The following is a 17,728-nucleotide window of genomic DNA, read 5'->3' as shown; positions in this document are numbered from 1 at the left end:
TTACAAAATATTACACATTCATAAACTATAAAAGTGCATAACATAGATATTTTTTTCACTTATACCAATTGATGGAAACACGTTTAGCTTTTAGAAAAAACTATTTGGAGCCACATAACACCACATAATTTAGGTTTTGATCAGGGGATCAATCTTGAGAGAAACTAAAATTTTGTAATGTTTATTGATATATAACATAAACTTTAGGTAGAGATCGGGTAGAAGTAATGCGAAAGCAATTCCTACCAGTTGTAAATAGGGCCAAAGGCTGGATCCGGAATAAAAAAAAGGACATTACACGTTGAAACGTTATAGTATAATATAAACCTTTATCTTTTTCGCGTTGAATGGACACGATTGCTTTCGCAACTCTAGGCACCCCTATAAGTTTATACTTTAATCTATATTTACTGATAGGTATTGCACTCGATAAAATAGTTTAAGGGGTGTTGGGATTCAGCCGAGAAAAGGGATAGAACACGAATGGAGAGATCATAATATGAGGAGCGATTATCATCTATTTTTGTATATTTATAATAAATGTATGTGTGTGTTACCGGAAAAGATGACATTCGGTCAATGTTTACAATGACTAATCAATAACAATAATGCCTGATTTAGTAAGGAATTTAGGTCAATAACTAATTATTTAATAAAAAAAGGCATTAATGATAAAGTTAAAAATAAAATAATATATCATGTATAATACCTATTACTTAGAATAATTAATCATAATCTTATACATTCTTTATTACATTGATTATTTATTTATTTTTTGTTTATACAACGTCAATATTTTATATTATATAATTTATAGTTTATTGTTACATAGTAAACACTTTGAATTACATAATATAGTAGATGTACAGCAAGCACGTTTAGTCAAATTTTAAGCGAATTTCATTTAAATCCACGTTGAAACAAATATTATTAAACACAATTACCTATTAACATTTCGCTATTTACTATTTCAATGAACAAACAGTACTGTATCACTTACATATTTTACATTTGACAATTTTATTATAGTTAAGCTATAACTAATAAACAATAAAAACAATAATATAAAACTAGGTCAAGCATGCTCTATATAGGTAAGGTTATTTGTTTTAATACGATTTAATAATATTGTATTATTTTCCAATATAATACCAACATTTTAATAAATCTACGTAATATCCAATATTACTTATTCTTTCGTCTTTCCAGCCATTGTCAACAATGACTAGGAAAGTAAAAAATTACAACAACTCCTAAATTAACGTCTTTTTCGATAACATATAATATATTATATTACACTAAATTATAACAATAATTATGATTATTGTTTTGTTACTCATTTTGGAGTCTTCTATTTATGTATCGTTATAAAATGACAGCCAGAACCCTGTCACTCTCAACGATGCGACGTGCTCTTGGACAAGAAATCTCGTTTTCACGCATCGCTGGACTTTTATTGTTATTCTATTATAATCAAAGGTGTACGCACACTCATATAAATATTATACATAACAACATAACAACTATTATTCGCGATGTGTCATCGTCAGTGTGGCGCGAAAACTCGAAGGGTTTTCGAATATTTAAGGTGTACATATTTAGCATATAATATTATTATGTAAATAAATTATAAATTTATACGAGTAAAAATATGCACTCTCGAAGTCTCTAATATACCAATTGGTCGTGATAATTAAGACTTATACTGAAAGAATTTTTTTTTAGATAGAACTGATATACAGGCAGAAGATATATATATATATATATATATATATATCAATAATAAATTAATACATTGATCAATCAATCGTTTGCTTTTAAATTATAAATATTATACTTGTATGTAATAAAATTATATATATATATATATATTATACATGTTATGAATTTAAAACGTTAGGCTTACCATTTGGCATTTATTTATGTAACCCCGTGGCAGACAACTTCCGCAAAATGTGTTTCGACCGTTTCAATCTTCACCGCCGACACTACCCTATCAAATCATTAATAAATGTAACATTGTTTGAAATGATTGGTAAATAACAATTACAAATATAAATTACTTACGGTCAGGTTTTCACTTTTCACCACTACTGAAATCAATTTCTCCATAATATAATATACTGTATGGCTGTATTACAATAATGAGTCTTTTGGATCTTCGATTGACAAACTTTCTAAATCATAATATCAATAAAATTAATTCAAGAATTTTGCAATAATAATATTATTAAATGCATCGTCATGTATAATTTAGTAAATGTACATTTTTATTATTACTATACCATAAAAATGTGCAATTATTCAGCTTTATATTATAAGGGATTACCTAGAAATTAAGATACAATAATATATAACAAAGATATTTATTATAATTAAGAAAGTCACTCATTGATAACACCTTCCAACGTTAATTTACACAAGTTAATTACGAGTCCAGTAATATGTATGTGTTTAAGTCCGTAAATAGACTTGAAGTTTCCAAGTTATGTATTTTTCTAGAATTTTATCAAGGTATTTAATTTTATTAAGGACTGAGATGTTCGATTATGTATTAATTATAATAATTGGACATTTTCCGATTTTAAGGATTAACATGACTTATGATTTACATTAATTTATTTTAATGAATCAGCTATTAAATTAAATATCTATGAAATTCAAATGTTCTTGGACATACTATAGACGTCGAACGGTAATAATTATTGGCTATAAAATAGAAAATGTTGCATTTTATTTCAAAAAAACATTGTAATACATCATTAAAAATTCATATTTTTAGATGTTTTCAGCCTATTTGATGCATATAATATGCTTAGTACATAAACGCACTATCGTATGATACTGCAACACTACAAAGTAACATCTATAATTTATCTATGATTCCTTTCACAATAAGTACGTCCTAGTATCTCTACAATCGCCATCTAAATCCAAATTTGAATATTAGTAACCTTTCAACTTAATATACAAGTATAAATTCTATTGTAGAACTTATGTCTCTCTATCGTTCTATATTAGTACTTATTTTTTTTTCATACAGTGTAAACTACAAAAAAAAATTACTACTATTATCATCTTGTAATTGTTTAGATAAATAATCGTAAAAACAAAAATTTTCCGAAACAATTAATAATTAAGTAAGTATAATAAAAACCTACCTCCACATAATAAATAACAATAATTGTTATTTACCATTTATTATTTTTTATTTTTAACAATATAATATTAATTATTAATACCAATTTAATGTTATATATGTTATATACATATTTAGATTATATAATATTATAGTATGTGAAACATGTAGAAAATATATTATTATTGTGTACGATATAATAGTATATTTTAAACATACCAGAATCATAAATTAAACAAAAATGTTAATTTTTATTAATTGTTACTCTTGTTGTATATTTCTGATTTTAAATCTTTGTGATATTCTAAGCAACATCTGCAGAATGCAGACTATACAATTTATGGTTTAATACATGGGGCGGAGTGGCCCATCTGGTTATCTACGAACGATTTCTGATGGCGCACTACATCTCTAACTATTTTATATTGCCTTATGCTCATTTTCTCTTGTTTGAGATATCTGTCGAGTAAACCACGAAATATATGTATAATAAGCGTTTGGTACAAACAAATTTTTTCAGTTGACATGTGTCAAAATACTTAAATACCGTATATAAACTGTCACCACATTTTTTACAAAAATTAAATGATTATAATATGTCAAGTTCAATACAGTTTAAAGCGTAAAAGACCTACATGTTCTTTTAATTTCTATATAGATCCGTCGTGGTTAACTAAAACCACTAAATGTTTAATTTGGCAATCGAAAGAATAAATTAAAAAAAAAAATTATACTCAAATACAAACAAGATTTTTAAATTGTAATTGGGCTTTTATTAGTCACGTACTTACGTTTCGCAAAGACGATCAAACGTTAAATATCTATATTAGATATATTATTATACATCGTATAGCGTTATAAATTATCGTTAAAATTAAAAATCTCTTACACTTAAATTATGTTTTATTATTGATAGATATTTTATATGTAATATTAGTCTTGACAAAAAGTAAATTAAAATGAATTTCGTAAAAAAAAAAAATCCTATATTTTAATTAAGTAAACGAAATGATGTAGAAAGCTATATTCAGTAATAAATTCTGTTAAAGGCCAAGTCCTACTTAAGTCTTTTAAGTTATTAAAATTATAAAAGCATATTACAATGTCAAAATAAAATATTATCAGTCAACCCTCCTTTCTCTAGTGTATTTCAAAATACGTAAGAGAATTATTTTCAATAATACATTATTTTAATAATAAACGCTAATAATTACACTTATAACTTTAACGAACTTGTGAGAGAATCCGGAGTTTTTATTAACATTACCACAGTTGACATAGACAAAAATTATGTGCATAGCAATACATAATAATATTTTATTATAATATTATTACCATTTGATTTAAATTTTATATAAATGTATATGTTTTATTATATCATAGGTATACCTATAGGTGTATATAACCTGCAGTGATACATTGTCGTAACTATATACATTGTTTCTTAGTTTTGTGCTCACGATGTACTCTAAACTATGCAAATACGTATCATATAAATAATATATACACGTATTATGTGTGTCGTAAATATATAAATGCGTGTGTGTGGGTATATGTGTATGTGTATGTACATAAATTTGTCGTCAATAACGCGACAACGTGCGGTATACAATACACATAAAGCGGCGGGCGAGTTATGCGCGTCGACTGTTTTTTTTTCTTTGCTTTTGTTTTGTTCGTCAGTGACTACGAAATAAAAAAAAAAAAAAAACGAAATACAATTTAAAAACACCAAGAAAGAGCGATCACATAATATATAATATAGACGAAAGGAAACAATAATAAAGTATTATTCTTTGACCATCGTAATCATGTATTGGTTGGCGTACGATCTCCTCTCCGTCCGAATACTTAACCGGGGTGAATGATAAGGGTCGACTTGGCCACGGAGGTAATGACTACCCACAAATTGGAATATCAAACGAAGTCGACCGAATAATCAGCAGCAGGAAGTGTCCATAAATTGATATATTTTATGCGGAACATGAATTTAAGGTACGCTGTTTTAACGTAATAATAGCATACTAATATAATAATCATAACGCTATGCATACGAGTAGGTGTACAAGACGTATAATTATAGGTACACATATTTTAAATGTTTGTAATACACTAGTAACGCGCATACAAATACATATAACATTTTGTTATAAATCATAAATTAAAATATATCACATTTTAAAACTGTTTACTAATAGCCATAGATCCTAAGTTATGCTCAGACCTTTCTGGCAGGTTAGGTTACATCATATACTGGGCGATGTCTCGACATACTTGCAGTTCCTCGCAAATATTAATGTTCATCAACTCCGTAAGGTCATAAATCGTGGGATAACTCAAACGGTTTTTAATAAATATTTGAATCAATAGTATCTTACTCAATGTGAATACATACGCAGCAGTATATAGGTCAATATATTGACATAGCGTAGCTGTTCTGAGCGGCAGTTTTTTAGAAACCATCATTGAGATCTCCCAAATTTGAAATTATTATTTTAAAACTATCAGTCATAATGCTATATAGATTTTTAACACCTATTTTTAATCTCAGTCGTCATGTTTATTGTTTTTGTTCGCGTCCATATAACATAATAAAAATAGTAATATTATACAAAATGTCATCTTAAATCGAATTTCGGAAGAGGTCAGTCAACCTGGCACCCCCAAAAAAGAAACACAAAATTGGGGGTCAAGACTAAGGTTACAAATTCTGATTTTGCGGTTACAAATTATTACTATTGCTATATATTACTATTTTATTATTACTATTGGTTACTAATTTTCTAGAGTGGTCTGAATTAAAAATTTTAAATTCGGGGTGCCGGGCTGACGGACCTTTGCGGAAGTATAGTAATAATCTGGGAAAAAGTTATAGTGACAGCAATAAAAACTAGTCGGTAAGATATTATATAATATTGTATACCTAAAAGTTAAAACTGTTGTTAAAGTCATAGTGTAATGATAAATTTACACGTAGCATATCACTTGCAATATCTATACGGATATGCAGCAAATGAACGAGAATAACGAGACGGTTCAAGTGGGGGTGAATAAGAGGATTAGGTTAAGTTAATATTTAGAGGAGCTGTAGGGGAGACGAAAAAATTAATAATTAAACAGTGTGCGCCAACCGTCTGTATAACAATATGATAATAACAACGAACGGACAACTATATAGACACAATATACGAGTAGTGAACTATAATATAATAATATATGTATAAACATGCGTTTCAGATATACTTTCCCAGACGTGTCTTGAATACGGTTGTTTCGCAATAGGTTCGTTCGCGGTTTGGTCTGTCGGCGCTACAAGGACGGGCGGCAGAAACGCGGCGGAAATCGGAAGACGAAATTCCAAACCGTTCTTAACGCCACTACCGTCTTCGCATTTTATCATTATTATTATATTAAATCGTTATGTTGTGTCGATGATATAAATATAAACGATTTTTTACGTGATGATGCGATAAAAAATAATTAGGTAGGATACAAATTTGATTAACAATTCATCTACAACAATTACGAAATTGTGATTTGCATACAAATGTTTTTTATTACATATTATGTGGAGTAAAAAAGTATGAAATGATATAGGTATTATACAATATTTGTAAGTGTATACATGATACTTTTTTTGTTAAAAACCTTTTTTCCGAAATCATCATATTTTTAAAGTTTTCACTTCATTGGACACATTTATATAATATATAAATTCCTCAAATTAAAATAAGTTAGTTTTATTAGTAAGTGTTATTTCTTGAAAATATTTTTTTATAAGGCCCATCTTTTTTTTAATAAAATAAATTTTTTACGTACAATTTTAATATTTAACAGCCATAATAATATAACAACGCATACCTAATATTTATTAGCTTTCACCTTTCAACACTACCTTTCAAACTGTATATAGGAATACACTATAATATAGTATAACAAATTATACATTTCTTACTAAGTTTACTATAATTTTGGGTATTTTAAAATCGAATACGTATTTGTTTGTTTATAGTATATTAATTTCACAATTCTGATTATTATTATTGTCTATTACTTATGCAAATAAAATATTAATAATATTATAGAATGTATAATGACAGCAATGAAGTTGTTAAACAAATCTCCGCCTATGTGCGTTTTATATCAAAATAATAATACTGTATAATTACGATTCAGCGTGGGTTTTCATTTAATATAATATAATATATTATAATATACTTAATATTTTAAATGATTATGGTATCCAATATTTTTTTTTTTTATACGAAACTGAATGGTTTTTTTATTAACAATTATATTTATAACTGAAAAGTACTCTTATCACCGTGTGAATTTTAATTCAATTATAGTTGAACAAAAAATCTACAATAAACATATTAAATTTACAAACTTTACTTTATATACACTATACAGTGTGTCCCGTTTTATATGTACCACTAAATATCTCACCTCAATGGCCTTAGATTGAAAATCAGTTTGCTGTGATAGATAAGTGGTACCGAAGTGCACATTTTGGAAAAATTTCAAATTTTTAACTTATTTGGTTCGCGCATGCGCAATTCTAATTAAATTGTTTTTAAATAGCAACCCTTATTTTTGACAACAGATATAGATAGATCATTTTCTTCTAAGACATTTTGATCCATTGGCCGTGGTCTTAAATCTAAAATTGACCAAGTTACAGGCCAACAGATTTTTAAAAATTAAAATAATTCAATTTTTTGAAAAACATAGTAGGTTGTAATGAGTGGATTTTTAATTTAACTTGAATTGCGCATGCGCGAACTAAAGGAGTTAAAAATTTGAAATTTTCCCGAAATGTGCACTTTGGTACCACCTATCTATCACAGCAAACCGTTTTTCAATCTAAAGCCACCGAGCTGAGATATTTAGTGGTACATATAAAACGGGACACACTGTACATAGATATCAATTGTGTACACGTCGGACGGTATTGACTTATTTATAATGATTATAATATATTTTTTTTTGTTTTGCAGAAGAACTGTCATCAAAATGTCAAATGATTTCTCTATAAGGAGCTGAGAGAATAAGAATCGGATAGGTCAAAATCGTTGAAAAAATATCAGTAAAGGGTGGTTTGAACTTTAAACCACGAGCTTTAATTAAAACTCGACCATAATAATTTCACATAATATGTTTATAACCTACCACTAATCCTCGCCAAGGCAACCCAACAATAATAATGTGGTATCTGTATCTCCACCAATTTTTTGTAATCGAATTTCGGTTAAATAACATAAATAATAATGTACACAAACGGAAATTAATTCATCGATTACCGAATCGTTTAGTAAGCCGGAAATAATATTGTGAATAAGCTAAACATCCTATAATACGATAACAATATTGAATTTGACAATGAAAACTGATTGCGTCTAGTGAATATGTATATATACTTGCAGTCAAGTATACTCGAAAAAGAACAATATTCACAATATTTATATTACTTTATTCATATTTTTGTATCATTCAAAATTTATACCATGTAAATACTACCACTTCTAAAACCTATCACTATACTCTGTCCACCTCAAATATGCTCTAGAGGTTTTTTTTTGTCTTTTAAGATTTTGGTAGCAGCATATACATTCTCCGCGATCATATTATATGACCATGTTTCGTTAAATACCGATTGTAAAATTGCTTGCAGTATCGTATAACATAATATTATTAAATCATTATTGTGTTGTTGTGCGGGTCGACGACATGAACACTGCCAACTGCCAAGCTTTCAATAAATTATATTTAACTATTTAGGTAGAAAAAAATCAATAATATATTTGTGTGTATTAAAATTTAAAATACTTGAAATATGATTACTATAGTATAATGTATTATCTTAAAGTTTTCAAATAATAAGAACGTAATAGAAGCCATGTTTATATAGTTAGTAGTTTATTAAGGAGTAATAACTTACTAGTGAGACTCGATTTTCTCGTTGAATTATTGTAATTGTTAGCTATCAAATATATTATTATTAAATTATCTTGTTATATGTATAATATTATAATACAAGTAGGTGTACCTCCTTTATGATAATTATATTTTCAAAAACCAAATAAGGTTTAACCCACCCCCTCCCCCTAAAAAAAAAAATAAATAACACAAATGTTAAAAATGAAATCGTAATATTGTTGTGCGATAATCTAAATAAATTATGAAATTATCAATCGTATTAGAAACCTAAAAACCTGTGGGAAACTGACGTAACTAAAAAATTAACAAATTATATAGGATTATTATTTGATTATCTTTACATATCTCCCAGTTTGTGTATAATTACATTTGTTATAAATAATTTAAAACACATAACATTAAGTATTATAATAAAAAAGAAAATTATAAATTATGAAAAAATTTTCAAATTGATTCACAAAACGAAGACTTATACGAAAACAACACGTGGAAATCCTATAGTTATAGGATTACCCTATTCTTAACTCTACTCATACAAGTGAATGCATAATATATTAAAGCGAGTTTTTTTGGTAAATGACTGTGTTGAAAGGTTTAAAAATTTAAAATTAAGTGCTGTATACAGCAGTGGACTGTTGCCAAAATCCAAAAGTCTCTTTCGTTCGGCTGGCCTAAAAAAAAAATAAAAGTCAAGAAATTGATTATACACATATGCTATAAGTCAAATGTTCCGCCGAAATCGCTTATATATATGATATCTCTAAAGATATTATATTTTCTTCCAGCAAACAGTTAACACGTCCTCGCACACAAGTATAAAACTCTGATGCTATCTGGATAATAAACATTAATTTAAATTGTTAATTGCGTTCTTCTATATTATCTATATGGTTATTGTTTAAACAGCTTAAACAATAATCATCAAATGAAAATTTGAAAATCTCTTTAAGGCCAATTTTACAACTTAAGAAAAAAAAATGTTTTGTATTTAATGTATTTAGGTTGATATAAATAAAAATTATTACACTAAAAATAATTCAATAATTCGATTGTTGAACATAGTTAATGCTCATCAATGATATTTATTAAACTTACTAAATACCGAACTTTCATCGATATGTTTAATACGTTTACAATGGTGTAAATGTATTAGAGTTACATAATTATTATATTGTCATCATATTATATATTAGATATAGGACTCTTTTATTCAAATTAAAACCTAGTTTATTAAAACACGACAACAACGTGGGATTTAATCAGAATAAACAACGAGTCCCGACGTCAGAGAAATTAAATTATACCCGACGCAATTATCGTAATGGTCCGTACTGAGTTCCTACAGCGAATAACGCGGTGCAACAGTCGAGTGTAGGACGTTTGTAACAGTCTTAAACGGATTAGAGTTTTAGCGGAGATCGCTTTTACGCTGCTGCTGCTGCTGCTGCCTAGGTACAGAGTGTATGAAAAAATGTAATTTAAAAAAATAAAATTAATGGCGGTAACGAATGAATTACGCAATACATATTATACAATATACATTATATTAAAGTATATTATATCCTTGTCGATGACAGCTGGTGATGCAGCACACATCGATATATTTTATTCACATTGTTACATAATAATATAATTATAATAGTGTCGTAAACTGAGCTGAAAAAAGGACTAAAAAACTGTAATTTGAAAGTAAAAAAAAAAAATAGCGATAACGTAATTTTTAAAAATCTAAGAGTTTGAAAACTATTGATAAATAATTAATTTTTATTAAATAACTGGATAAAAAAAAATTAAAACAAAAACATTTGATAATTTCTTCGATATGAAATAACAAGATGTAACGTGAATTCATTAATAATTCACAATTTATTACTGCTATCATAAACATTTATATACGAGATAAAATATGACGTACCTATGTGAAATTATGTAATTATTAACAATAATACATCTTACTTCGACATTTTTCGTTATTTTAAATGTTGAGTCCGTCAAGTTTTTGATTTTCTCGAGAAGTAAAAATTCCATGACGTTATAAAAATACTATATTACCACTATATTATAATTTTAAGTTGATATAAGTTGGCTTTACGTAATAGTGCTCTTATATAAAAACAAAATAAATTTCTTTAACTTAATAAAAAGTTTAAACATGTTGTGTAAATATTGTCTAAGTTAACCAACAATTCATGAAATTAACAATTTTCTTATTAATGTATTTCAACCTATTTTAGCAAAAAAATCATTACTTACCTAGCTTTGTACTGCAGTTTATAATATTTACATAGGGATTTATGGTAAAAAGTCGTTTTTACTAGTTTACATATCATTACACTTATTTATGTTATAAAGTGCTGTAATCTGAAGTCTATAATATGTAATAGTATCCTAAAGTTTTATCTTTGTAAAATTATTTGAATTGACTCAATCAAAAAATATAATTAGATTTCAACATGTTTGCATAGAAAGGTTCAAAGGTTAAAGTATTACTGCGGACATGCGTTAAAGCGATAAATCGTACATAAAGGATTTATACAGTTTATTGCAACACATTTTTAGTAATTATATGTTGTATTAGTTCATTTGTTGTTAGTTATTTTAAAAAAAGTACTAATAACTATAAGTCTATAGGCTTAATCTTTATTTTATACGATTAAGAATAAATTGTAGGTTTGAAAATCCGCAATGATACATTATATATATTGTATAATTAAATACATATAAATAAAAACAATACGTACTGCAATTTACAATATTACAATTCGGAGCAATTGAACACTCACAACAATGACCTTACATCGAAAAAAAACTCGGCTACAAGCTCCATTAAATCCCATTTATAATAAATAATGCTTATTTTACGCGGTCAGACGTTGAACCAATGCAGATACTTGTGTATGCTGCTTACGATGGTATTCATTGTAATCCCTTCGAAATCGGATTTCAATAATGCCACCCTGCCACCACAACGTCAACTTATTGTAATCCGACGGGCAGACAAATCTATCGCAGATCGATACCTACTATGTGCACCGAAGCGTTCAGAACGTAAATAATATTATTATAATATACGCGACCTACGTTGCGATAATATTTTCTTCGACGTGACGTCTAAAACTTTAAGTCGTATTTACTATAAATAAAAATACAGTGCATATTTTATATATTATTATAACAATGGTTTTAAATCTTTTGTAATGAATAGATGAAATATCATATCACTAATCGATCTACATATTGTATGATAAGACCAATTATTGAATCTGATAGAACACTTATAATTATTATCTTATGACCTTAGTATTTAATGCACATATAGTACCTACGTCTAAATTCGATTATCTATATAATATATATATATTCCAATAAATGTAAAATTAGTTTTTTCAAACAGCTAATTTCAGTAACGATTTAACTAATTACATCAATAGCGTATAGACTCGACAATTTCTCTACCAATTTTGATGAAAGTTTCATGGAGATCAGGAAAGTTTAGTAGTAGTTTAAACTGCAGTATGTTCAAAAATATACCAAGTGTTAATTTCAATCAGCCACAGGCGAATTATCCATTTCGATTGAATTAACTCACAAATAGTGAAGTATACCAATGCCGAATAGCCCGTGAACTGAGTATACTAAAGCTGAGATATACCGTTAAAGCGACACAGCTTGTATTTGTTCATGTTTAGCCGACTAAAGTCGGGTTAAACAGCAAGTATTATATAAACATAGCTATGAAACAAATCGTAAGTAAATAGTGTAATGTATCTGCAGGCGCGATCTTATAAAATAAACCATAATTATTTGAGTAATATTATCTGCTCATACCTACACTCTTCTATAAAGTGCAAGTGTATTATAACAAAATGTATGCTGTACTTCAACCAAATCTATTGATAATCAACGATGGATCGCAATGAATTCTATTTACTAAATTTGAGTCGAGAATCTGCGTTGGTCATTTGTCGCCGCAGACCAAAGGGCCAATTAGAGCCAGGAATATATGTGCATATAATATTAAGTGTATGTGTGCAGGGACGACTAAACTTTGTACATTATCTTACTAAAATACACGAATATTATTGGAAGTCTACATTAATAAAATTAACAACAAAATAAAGATATATAATTTGCACCATCGCAGATATATTCGAAACAGTGTTTATAATTTGCACCAAAATTGACGAATCTTAGTATTCGATTATTTCGTTTGTTTTATGGTACCTCATTGAAAAGCTTACGATGAAATTGACTCGAATGACAATAATAATTAATAATCTTTTGGTATTTCTAACTTATCGGAAATCATAGAAAAGTTAAGTACGTATATTATTTCAAAGTTTGTGCAGGTATAGATACTGTATATTAATGAACAGAACTGCACTCATATTATCACCTAATATATTGTTTCATTTTTTATATTTAAAGAATAACAAAAAATACTTATAAAACATATTAATTTTTTACGCGTGTTAATGTGTGATAATAGTTAATCTAAATAATGAGTCGTCACACGATGACGAAGACGTTATATTGGCGGAAACGCCTCGCGTCTCTCAACGTCCGTTTAGGTCGTTTGCGAGTACGTGACCGCCGGAGCCGACGACGTCGGGATCTCACGGAAATCGCATACGCAAAAAGAACGACTGCATGCAATCACCATAAATCAGAGATTCGACTGGTGACGGATATGATGGGCCCCAGACGCGTCGTCGTCGTCGCTGGTAGACATTCCAACACCAACCTCCCCCTCTCTCTACATGCACACACACACATCGAACCGTATGAAATATGCATACAGTACATACGACGAAAACGACGATAATAATAATAATTTAATATGAACTATATGACTTGGTGGTAGGGATCGCCTCCGAGTCCTTTGAACCAATTTCTATGCATCCAATATAATATATAATAATGAAAATATTAATAATTATCACGTTGCGACATATTAAATAATATAATAAGTTATATGTATATAGTTGTCAAATGCCATCATTTAAAAGTCTCTTCATTCAATAATATACTAAAGCCACTAAATGCGTACAACACTTACGCTAATTTTATTGTAAGAATATTTTATAGATTATACAATAAAAACTTAATTAAAAAAATATACATATATACAGCGATATGATTAACAGTTATGCGTATGCCTATAATACTTCATCATAATCCTAAACCCGGTCTTACGACTCCTTATACGAGTATTATGATATATTTCAAATTTCAATTTTATCCATCGTCGTCCTATACTTGGCTGTCGTATATTATAAATAATATGGCAATTATTTCATACACTATTTTTTGACGTATGAATACACTATATAGGTATTGCGTTGGCTACAGAGAGCAGAATTCACAGGAATTGAGTACCAATAATTCGAGGGAAAAATGCGTATAGTTAAAATTCAAAGTTCAAACTAATGTTAAAGTTTCCTGGTAAACAGGTAAAGCTGGAATAATAAAAAGTCTGTCAACAATTCACAAAAATTATGTACTAATAATTATTATTAACCTTCCCAGAATTCGATCTGATGGAGCTTTCTCGAATTCAAATTTTTACGCATGGTTAACTAAAATAGCATACACAGTACCCAGTCGACCATCGACGAATATTTTCTTGATTGATAATTGATATCATTTAATTTCATTTTTCGGCTACATTGATTATTTTAATATATTTGTTATTAGTTATTACAATAATACAATTATATAAATTATGATCATTACATAGTGCTAAATGCTTATCATTTATCATAATTACATAAATTATAGTCATGGATTCAACGCACTAAAAACTGTTAAATATGTATAAGCTACGTTACTTATATGCGCTATAAATTGACAAAATATGTAAAATATATTTATAATATATTATGTAACAGCATATTTAATATAAAAACACGAAAGTATTGATATACAAGAATAATAAAAATACAATGTGTATAAGCAAATAACATTTTACCAATCCTTCTGATAATATTATTGAATAAATTATATTAAATATTATAATATATTATTATACATTGAGTATGCAAAATCAAAATTGTAATTTTTTAAATATTATACACTATATTGCGATCCAGTAGTAAAATTTAAAATATATTTTGATCCAACTCAATGTCCCAGCAAAAATAACAACCTTGCTAATCTATTTAATTCACTGTAATGTTCCTGGTTACAATTTATAACTAAAATAACAACATACCTACTATAATAATTATACACATATCATATAAATATTACCAGCAAGCAACAAATCATCGTTAAAATAATAACAATAAAATCATGTAAAGAGTTATTTTAGTGAAAAAACCTTTACTAAAATATTTCTAAAAATTCAATCACTCGGTTTCTATGTTTATCTTTTGTCTTCGCTCCTCACAATTTTTGACCATATATGACAGAAATCACTAATTAATTTTGACGAGGGTTCATTTTAAAGCGTACCAAACTTCCCGCAGTCTAAAATACTTTTAATAACTTTTATTTATACTAAATTATTTTTATTAATATACCAAAAAACAGTCAAAAAAATCTATATACCACCTCGTTACCAAAATATACCACCCACCACACCTTCAAAATTCTTAGGTATTGTTATTATAATGTTATTACTCATATAGCAAAATACGTAATACGAAAAGGAAAAACAGAAAATATTTTCATTCGTCATAATAATATTAACATATAAAGTGTAATGTAAAAATGTTGATTGACCACTGATATAATGATATATATTATAACTATATAGTCTAAGTAACCGAAGCAAATACGTATCTGAATAATAAATTCTATCCTAGAATTGAAAATTTCAATTTTGAAATTCCGCCAAAAATGTAGTATGTGGTAATATGTAGTAATAATATAGGTTGGGGCAATGTGACCCGTTTATAACATACATTTACATAAACAATTCAAATTTTCAACGGCAATACGACACATACATATTACATTTATATACACATAAATAATACATTAATCGAAATGGTAAACTCATATATTATTATATAATATATAGTAAATAATGATCGTTGATATGACGTAGTGAAAATAAGTATGATAACAAAAACTGTACTAAATGTTAGCGGTAATGTATGTAATCCGTTATTTTATTAAATAACTAGTTATTCTATACAATTCTTAAATATGCACGTTAATATAATATACATTACACGGTTTTGATAGTTAATATATAGAATACCAGCTGAGGTTTTGCTAATGTATGAAATTCATAGTCATCGTTTGGTAGTAACCGGGACTGGAATAGATAACATACAATATTTTTTGCCGTTATTGTTTTATCATTATTAAAAAATAAGATAGATATATTAAAACAACTTTATGCAAGGTCACAATTTAGTTAATGTGCAGTCGTACAGAAAAGTTTATTACGCTCAATGACGTCCCAAATGAAGATATTTGTCTTCGAAAGGCATCCGAACTCCAATCACTAGGTACCTAATGATCAATAATTTATCAAATGCACATGTCAACTAAAGTGCACCACAAAACGGTGCATTTGTTTAAAATAAATTCCATTCAAATAGTTCGTGTACTATTATAAATAAATTGTAATTTATAAAATTAAAAATAATTTAACAATTCTAATAAATTGACGTTGCACAAATCAGAATTGACTTTTTCAAAATGAATATTTATATTTTATACATAGAAAATACATTAACTAAACCGTTATTGTTAGTTTATAAAATATCTAGTTAGTATGTAGAATAACTAGTTGAAGTAAATATTCACGGATTCATTCAATACATTAACTGAAAGTACCCATAATTCTATTAAATAACTAATTATTTTATAAAATTAAAAAATTGCATACATTAAACGCTAATATAATATAATTATATAACTATACAAGTGCCTAATATTAATATATTATGCTGATACAATACCTGAAACGGCAGAATTAAAAAAAGAAATGGGCAAGTTTAAACTCTGCCCCATAATTTTTACCAAAGAAAAATAATAAACTTGACACGATTTGATTGGTATTGTTAAAATATAATATTAAACGATAAAAAAAGTTGATTCATTTTTTTATTTAAGTGGTGTTTGCGTAACTGTGAACTATCACAGTAGTTATCATTGATTTAATGAAATACTTTTTAAAGAATAATTAATTAATAACTAATGAGAATCGTCTTCTCGTGAAGTCCTTTGGCTGGTGCCGCTAGTCTCTGGATAATACTCTAATGGGCAAAATGGTACTCAAAATATTATAGATAAGTTAATATCGAAATAGATAGAGAAGAACTGTTTTTTATTCGAACGATTAATGACGAGTTGTGAGCAGCACGAGCGCGATGTTGATACGATACTCGAAAGTCGTAACAATAATAATATTATTTTAGGTATAACCACGATGTGGTGAACCGCGCGCGACGACGATGACGACGCGTGCCATTATGAACGAACGGTTAAATGGGAGAATCATCGGTGGCACGGACGGACGGACCGTTCAGCGGAAAAACAGAAATTCCTCTTGTTTTCTGCCACGCACATCACAATGACCCGATAATTAGACCATTTGCATAACACATATTATTATATATTATACGTCGCACGGGTCGTTTCATTTTCGGGGCTCATTGTTTCCCGACGAATTAACCGCGTTCATTTCGA

At 27.9% G+C, this 17,728-nt stretch overlaps 1 long non-coding RNA gene across 2 annotated transcripts in view; it reads right to left on the bottom strand.

The window, feature by feature from the left end:
- The window catches only part of LOC114128991 (uncharacterized), a 165,945-nt gene that overhangs the window by 7,316 nt on the left and 140,901 nt on the right, over positions 1-17,728 (bottom strand). For both annotated transcript variants that reach the window (XR_007603370.1, XR_007603371.1), the window contains exons 3-4: positions 2,068-2,177; positions 1,907-1,993 (exon numbers count right to left, since the gene is read on the bottom strand). This is a non-coding gene — a long non-coding RNA (uncharacterized LOC114128991). The remainder of the gene's footprint in view (positions 1-1,906; positions 1,994-2,067; positions 2,178-17,728) is intronic.

This window comes from Aphis gossypii, chromosome 1 (assembly GCF_020184175.1).
Source record: "Aphis gossypii isolate Hap1 chromosome 1, ASM2018417v2, whole genome shotgun sequence".
Lineage (NCBI taxonomy): Eukaryota > Metazoa > Arthropoda > Insecta > Hemiptera > Aphididae > Aphis > Aphis gossypii.
Note: the sequence above shows the minus strand (reverse complement) of the source record. Positions and strands in the feature narration are given on the sequence as shown.